Source organism: Melanerpes formicivorus, unplaced genomic scaffold (assembly GCF_026170545.1).
Source record: "Melanerpes formicivorus ecotype bairdi unplaced genomic scaffold, bMelFor1.0.p_v2 SCAF_26, whole genome shotgun sequence".
Lineage (NCBI taxonomy): Eukaryota > Metazoa > Chordata > Aves > Piciformes > Picidae > Melanerpes > Melanerpes formicivorus.
This window is the reverse complement of record NW_027142378.1, coordinates 9,970,360-9,978,132: the sequence shown is the minus strand read 5'-3', so window position 1 is coordinate 9,978,132 and position 7,773 is coordinate 9,970,360.

Here is a 7,773-nt window from a genome sequence, read left to right as displayed (position 1 = left end):
GAGTGCTCAGTTTGGGGCTCCTCATTACAAGAAAGACATTGAAGTGTCAGAGCACATCCAGAGAAGAGCAATGAAGCCAGTGAAGGGTCTGGAGAACAGGTCTGGTGAGGAGCAGCTGAGGGATCTGGGGTTGTCATGGCACCATGATTCTTCTTTCAGTACATGTCTCCCTTGGTGATCTAATGTCTCTAGAAACAAGAGGTAAATGTGAGACCCAGATGAAATCAGCAAGGCCAAGGTGGTGGGAGGGGATCTTCTGATCCCTATTGAAATCCAGTTAAGTGTGCAGCCACAAAGCAATCAGTGATGAATCCAACCAATGCAATGCCATCAAAGTCTTGCTTTTATGCACAGGTCCCTTAAAGCAGGGACCACCAAGCAGGACCAGCATTGCTCCGATGTGAGTGCAAAGCTCCTGCTACCATGGTGTTCCCTGGGCTGCCATAGCACACAGTTTCTCCTGCCTCCTTTTGTACAGGTTTGCTAAAGAATCAAATATCTCTTTAGGAAACAAATGCACCAGCTTGAAAAGCAGTATTACAGAACCATAGAATGGTAGGGGTCGAAAGAGACATCCAAAGATAATCAAGTCCAACCTCCCCTGCTATGCAGTATCACCTAAGGCAGGTTACACAGGAATGCTCCAGGCCTTGAAAGTCTGTAGAGAAGGAGACTCCATAACCTTTCTGGGGCAGCCTTTTCTGGTTCATAGTAAAGAAGTTTTCCCTCATGTTGAGGAGGAACTTCCTGTGTTCCAGTTTGTATCCACAGCCCCTCATCTCATCACAGGACACCACTGAAAAGAGGCTGCCCCCACTTCTTGACACCCACCCTTCAGATACTTGTAAACATCGATAAGATCCTCTCAGTCTTCTCCAGACTAAACAGCCCCAGGTGTCTTAGCCTTTCCTCAATAAGAGAAGATGTCCCAGTCCCTTCATCATTCCTGTAGCCTCCATTGGACACTCTGGTATATCCTTGTGAATGTTGAACTGTGGAGCCCACAACTGGACACAACACTCCAGATACAGTCTCACCATGACAGCCTTTAAGCTGTTGGTGTTCCTCTGGTTTTCCAGATCTTGAGTCCAACCCTTCAGCCAACCCCAGGCTGGGCAGACTCAGCAGAACTCCTCATGCAGCTTGGAAAACTGTGACTTAACACTGCTCTGCCTGAAGTCAATAATAAATTAATAATGACTTCAAGTGAAACTAAGTCATTCCTGGGACAAAGGGTACTATGTGCCTGTGACAGACAAAACAGGACGCTCCTCACAACCATGCAGATGAACATCTGTGAGGTACTTGGGGGCCCGCTGCTGGTGGCCATGGTGGGGAGGGTTTGGGTAAGGAATGTCAATTTCAGTTAATATTCAAATAAATCCTTTCCTGGTTGTATTTCCACAAAGTTCTCTCCTCCGTGCTCTCTAACTAGAACTTTGCTTAGCTACACTAGGGGGCAGAGGCCCTCTATGCAGAGATGTGTCCCTGGTCTGGCACAGAAGCATTGACACACAGTGTGATGAGCCTCTGAGGGGATTTCCTCAAGACAGGAAGGACATGGACCTGATGGAGCAGGTCCAGAGGAGGGCCACGAAAATGATCATGGGGTTGGAACACCTCTTCTATGGAAGACAGGCTGAGGGAGCTGGGGTTGTTCAGCCTGGAGAAGAGGAGGCTCTGGGGAGACCTAATAGCAGCCTTCCAGTACCTGAAGGGGTACTGGAAGAATGGTACTGGAAGGGGTACTGCAAGACGGCTGGAGAGACACTGTGTAGAGAGGCCTGCAGTGACAGGACGAGGGGCAATGGCTTCAAACTAGAGAAGAGCAGGTTTAGATTGGATGTTAGGAAGAAGTTCTGCACTATGAGGGTAGTGGAAGGAAAAGGGTCCCTTTTCCTTCAGATTTGGGCCACGTTATCCACACACTGCATTATAAACCTGCAGTTCTGGAGCCTGCCACCCAAGAGAGACCCTAAGGACTGTGTCCAAATTCCTGCTCCATCCTGGTGAGTACAACCTGTGTTCTCGTTGGCTTCCTGGCTTGCCTCCCTTCTATCAGTGGGGTGAAGCTGTCTTGTGGCTCAGCCTTTTCCATGTTCTGCATTCTCTAAATTGTACTTAAGTTGCCCATAAGCATCCTGGTAGAATTTGCAACTGAATGGAACCTGTAAAGAAGTTGAATCAGTTTTGTACATGATTTTGGGGCAGGGTTCTGGAAAAATAAAGATAACTATGCTTTTAGAATTTCCTGCCTCGTTAATTTAATCTCAATCAAAACAGTTGCCCAGGGAGGTGGTTGAGGTCCCATCCCTGGAGATATTCAAGGTGAGGCTCGACAGGGCTCTGGGCAACCTGATGTAGTTGAGGATGTTGCTGCTGACTGCAGAGGGGTTTGGACTAGATGGCCTCTGGAGGTCCCTTCCAACCCAGACCTTTCTATGATTTTATGATTTTATTGTAATTAGATTCCTGCAGATTACATTAGATGTTCCTATAGCCTTCTGTGAAGCAGGTGTCTGTGAAATGTCTTGTGCTGCAAAACTCCTGATGTAACCAGAGCAATTGCTTTGAAGTCATGTTGTTTGCTGGAAGCCACTGTCTTGTCTCTGCTGCCACAGTTGTATTATGATCAGCATTACCACTGCTGTAGCTGCATGACCAGGAGCAATGGCTGAGGGAATGTAGGCAGCATCTTTTTTCACTGCCCTGAGGGGCAAGGGGAAAAATGTCCTATTTTGATTATTGTTGAAAAGTAAAAGCAAGGTTTTCAAAGGATCACAGAGAACATTCATCTGAAACAGACCTCAAAGATCATCCAGTCCAACCCTCCACCCAGCACTGAAGGGTCAACACTAAACTGTGTCCCTAAGTGCCAGGTCCACACGCTGCTGAAGCACCTCCAGGGACAGTGACTCTGCCACTGCCCTGGGCAGACCATTACAGTGTCTAAGAACCCTCTCTGTGAAGAAATATTAACTAGCATCCAGCCTGAACCTCCCCTGGCACAGCTCAAAACCATTTCTTCTAGTCCTGTTACTTGACACCAAGGAGAAGAAGCTGCCCCCTCCTTGCTCCAATCTCCTTTCAGGTAGATGTTGAGAGCAATGAGGTCTCCCCTCAGCCTCCTCTTGTCCAGACTGAATCCAGTTGCTCCTCATAGGCCATGTGCTCCAGGCCCTTCACCAGCCTCATGGCCCTTCTCTGGATGTGCTCCAGCACCTCAGTGTTGTTCTTGTAGTGAGGAGCCCAGAACTGAACACAGTACTTGAGATGTGCTCTCACCAGTGCTGAGTACAGGGGGGATGATCACCTCCCCATTCCTGCTGGCTGCTGTGTTTATTGCTTCCTCTTGCTGAATTTCACTCTTGTACTCACAGCAGCACTTTTCCCCAGAATTCACTGCCATTATTTCTGCAAGCTTTTCTGCACAGAAGCACTTAGAACAGTTTATCTTACTAACTTTTTAAAGTAAATTAAATGAGTTGGGTTTTTTTTAACCCCCTTCCCCATCAGCAGGAGTGGCCATGCCTAAAATAACCTTTCCTGGCGTTGAGTTTATTTGACTTTGCATTAACATCATTCAATCAAGCCTTAAATTAGGTTTTGAACCAACTCAGTTAAACTGGTCCAAGCAAGTTCGATTTTTCAGTTGTGCAGAAGCAGGAGAGTGTGCTGCATTTTAAAATAACTGAAGCAGCAGAGTTCATGCAGGGATTTCCTGCTGATCAAACAAAGCACTTCTAAGGCAAATCCACAGTTAAACCACTGTGGCTGTGCACAACCTGGAGAGTTTATTTTTCATAGACTCATAGAATGGGTTAGGTTGGAAGGGACCTTCAAGATCTCGGATTCAGGAAGTAACAGTAAGTAGTGCCTCTTCATCTACTTTATAATCGCTCTCCTCTGTTGCCCATCTGACCAGCATAGAATCATAGTATCATCATAGTATCATCATAGTATCATAGAATCATTCAGGGTTGGAAGGGACCACAAGGATCAGCTAGTTCCAACCCCCCTGCCATGGGCAGGGACACCCCACACTAGATCAGCCTGGCCACAGCCTCAGCCAGCCTGGGCTTAAACACCTCCAGGGACGGAGCCTCAACCACCTCCCTGGACAACCCATTCCAGGGCTTCACCACTCTCATGGGGAAGAATCTCCTCCTCACATCTAGCCTGAATCTCCCCACCTCCAGCTTCATTCCATTCCCCCTAGTCCTATCACTACCTGAGATCCTGAGCAGTCCCTCCCCAGCCTTCCTGTAGTCCCCCTTCAGATACTGGAAGGCCACAATTAGGTCACCTCGGAGCCTTCTCTTCTGCAGACTGAACAGCCCCAACTCCTTCAGTCTGTCCTCACAGGAGAGGTGCTCCAGCCCTCTGATCATCCTTGTGGCCCTTCTCTGGACACCTTCCAGCACCTCCAGATCCCTCTTGTAATAGGGGCTCCAGAACTGGAGGCAGTACTCCAGGTGGGGTCTCACCAGGGCTGAGCAGAGGGGGAGGATCACCTCCCTCGACCTGCTGGCCACACTTCTCCTGATGCAGCCCAGGATCTGATTGGCTTTGCGGGCTGCAAGAGCACACTGAGAGCTCATGTTGAGCTTTTTGTCCACCAGCACCCCCAAGTCTCTCTCCTCAGGGCTACTTTCCAGCCAGTCCCTGCCCAGCCTGTATTTGTGCCTGGGATTGCCTCGACCCAGATGCAGGACCCTGCACTTGGTCTTGTTGAACTTCATGAGGTTGGCTTGTGCCCACCTCTCCAGCCTGTCAAGGTCCCTCTGGATGGCCTCCCTTCCCTCCAGCGTGTCTGCTGCACCACACAGCTTGGTGTCATCAGCAAACTTGCTGAGGGTGCACTCAATGCCACTGTCCATGTCACCCACAAAGATGTTGAACAAGCCTGGGCCCAGGACTGATCCCCGAGGGACTCCGCTTGTCACTGGCCTCCACTGGGACATGGAGCCATTGACAGCCACTCTTTGGGTGCGGCCATCAAGCCAGTTCCTTATCCATCTAGTGGTCCACCCATCAAACCCATGTGTCACCAGTTTGGAGACCAGGATGTGGTGCAGGACAGTGTCTAAGGCTTTGCTCAGGTCCAGGTAAACAACATCAGTTGCTCTCCCCTCAGCTATTAATTTTGTCACCTGCTCATAGAAGGCCACCAGGTTGGTCAGGCAGGATTTGCCCTTGGCAAAGCCATGCTGACTGTTCCAAATCACCTCTTCACTATTCTTCTGAGCCAGTAGTGACTCCAAGAGGATCTGCTCCATGATCTTTCCAGGCATCTACTTTATAATCTCTCTCCTCTGTTGCCCATCTGACCAGCATAGAATCATAGAATTGTTTTGGTTGGAAAAAAAGGTCCCAAGACCCAAAGGTGGTTCAGGCATGAGGGCTTGCTGCAGCTTCCCTGCACTGCTTTGGGCACTTCACTGTTTCCCTCCATTTTCTGCCTTGTGCTGTGGGGAGGACTGTTTCAGCGCTGCCAAATGCTTGGAGCTTTTCCACTTGTAGCTGCAGAGAGTTACCTGTTAATTCATCCTGTCTACATTGCATCAGCTTCTTAAACAGAAATGCTGTCCAGCGTGCTCACCTTAAATGTGGGTGGAAAAAACAGAAGTACCCAGTGGAAACTGATTTGAATTTAGTTGGTGATTTAGTACCTTGTATGTAAATCCCTGCTCTCAATTTTTGAATAGTACAAGTGGAAATAGGGAATGTGGGGGGGAAAAAAAAGTAACTCCATGGAGACAGTGCTTGAAGGGATTTTGAGCTGAATGCTGAAAGAGAGAACTTGATCAGTTTCTATCCCAGAGACAGCTGGATTTCTGACTCAGGTGCCCAGTGTAAGACCTGCTCCATAGCTCATTGCAATCAGTAGGTATCTGTCTCTGGACATAACAGGGTAACATTTGCAGATGTAATTTGTTTCCTGCTACAGTTGTTAGCCTTTTGGGGATTTTTCATGGATGCCAGAAAAAGAGATGAAAGTTTTCAGGTGTGCCACGTGAGGAAAGGCTGAGAGAACTGGGTTGGATCAGCCTTGAGAAGAGAAGGCTTAGGGGAGACCTTGCTACCATGTTCCAGTACATAAAGGGTGGCTGCCAGGAGGATGGAGATTTCCTTTTTACAAGGAGCCCCATGCAAAGGACAAGGGGTTGTGGGTACAAGTTACTCCTGGGGAGATTCCAGTTGGACTCCAGAAGAAAATGTTTCCCCATGAGAACAGTTAGACATGGGAATTATCTCCCAAGGGAAGGAGTGGATTCCCCTACAATTGACAGTTCTAAGACTCAGCTTGACAGGGTGCTGGTCCATCTTATTTCAACTAGATTATTGCCTGGAAAGGTTGGACCAGATGATCCTTGGGGTCTCTTCCCACCTGGCATTTGGTGATTCTGTAATCCACTTTCTGGGAGTCTTCCCACGAACTGATCTAGTTTATCAGTCTCAAATGATGATGATTATGTCAACTGTAACCAAAATTAATTGAAATCCTTCAAACCCTGCTGGTACTCAGAACTGCTGCAACAGTTTTGCATTTGCTTATGAAAATGTCTCCAGGATTGCAAATGTTTAAGCATATTGACAGAAAATATTTGACTGTAGTCTCATCCTTCTCTAATGAGGTAGAAAATGGAGTGCTGTAATAGCTGTTCTAAATCCACTTGCCTGCAATACAGCTAATGTCTCTTTTCACAGAGTCATAGTTGCAAGAGATCTCAAAGATCATCCAGTCCAACACTTGAGCCAGCATTGAAGGCTCAATACTAAACCATGTCCCTAAGTGCCAGGTCCACATGCAGCTGGAACACCTCCAGGGACAGTGACTCCACCACTGCCCTGGGCAGACCATTCCAATGTCTGAGAACCCTCTCTGAACCTCCTGAACCTCCCCTGGCAAGCTTGAAACCATTTCCTCCTGTCCTGTCACTTAACAGCACGGAGAAGAGGCTGCCCCCTTCTTGTTCCAACCTCCCTTCAGGGAGTTGTAGAAAGCAATGAGGTCTCCCCTCAGCCTCCTCTTCTCCAGACTGAACAACCCCAGCTCTCTCAGATCCTTCTCATAGGCCATGTGCTCCAGGCCCTTCACCAGCCTCACTGCCCTTCTCTGGACATGCTCCAGCACCTCAATGTTGTTCTTGCAGTGAGGCACCTAGAACTGAACACAGTACTTGAGATGTGTTCTCACCAGTGCTGAGTACAAGGGGACGATCACCTCCCTGTTCCTGCTGGCCACTGTGTTTCTAGCACAAGCCAGGATGCCATTGGCTTTCTTGGCCACTTAGGCACAACAACAGAAGCCACCTGAGCTTCAACAGAAACAACCTCAACTCAATAATGTGTCGTATACACTTTCAAATGTATGCGGTTTTAAATGGAAAAGAAACTCTCTGAGTAATTCCTGAGACAGCCTTCTCAAAGACAGCACTGATCACTGAGGACAGGTTAGACCAGAAGGGGGCTTCAGAATTTGACAGAACCCCATCGTTTTGAGGGAGTGCAAGGCCCCATCTGCCCCTTTCACAACTTACTGTGCCAGACAAATGCCTCCAGCTCGCCTCAAACATGAGAGGAAAAGGCTCTGGGAATCATTTCAGCATTAAGAATTGGAGAGCATAGTATCCCCAGAGAAAAGGAGAAGTCATTAATCAGGTTTTTGACAGAAAATTAAGTGCAATATTACTTCATCTATTACCCATTCCTAGGAAACATGGGAGGTGACATCTATTAATGGCTGCCAGGCAAATGTAATCAACCATA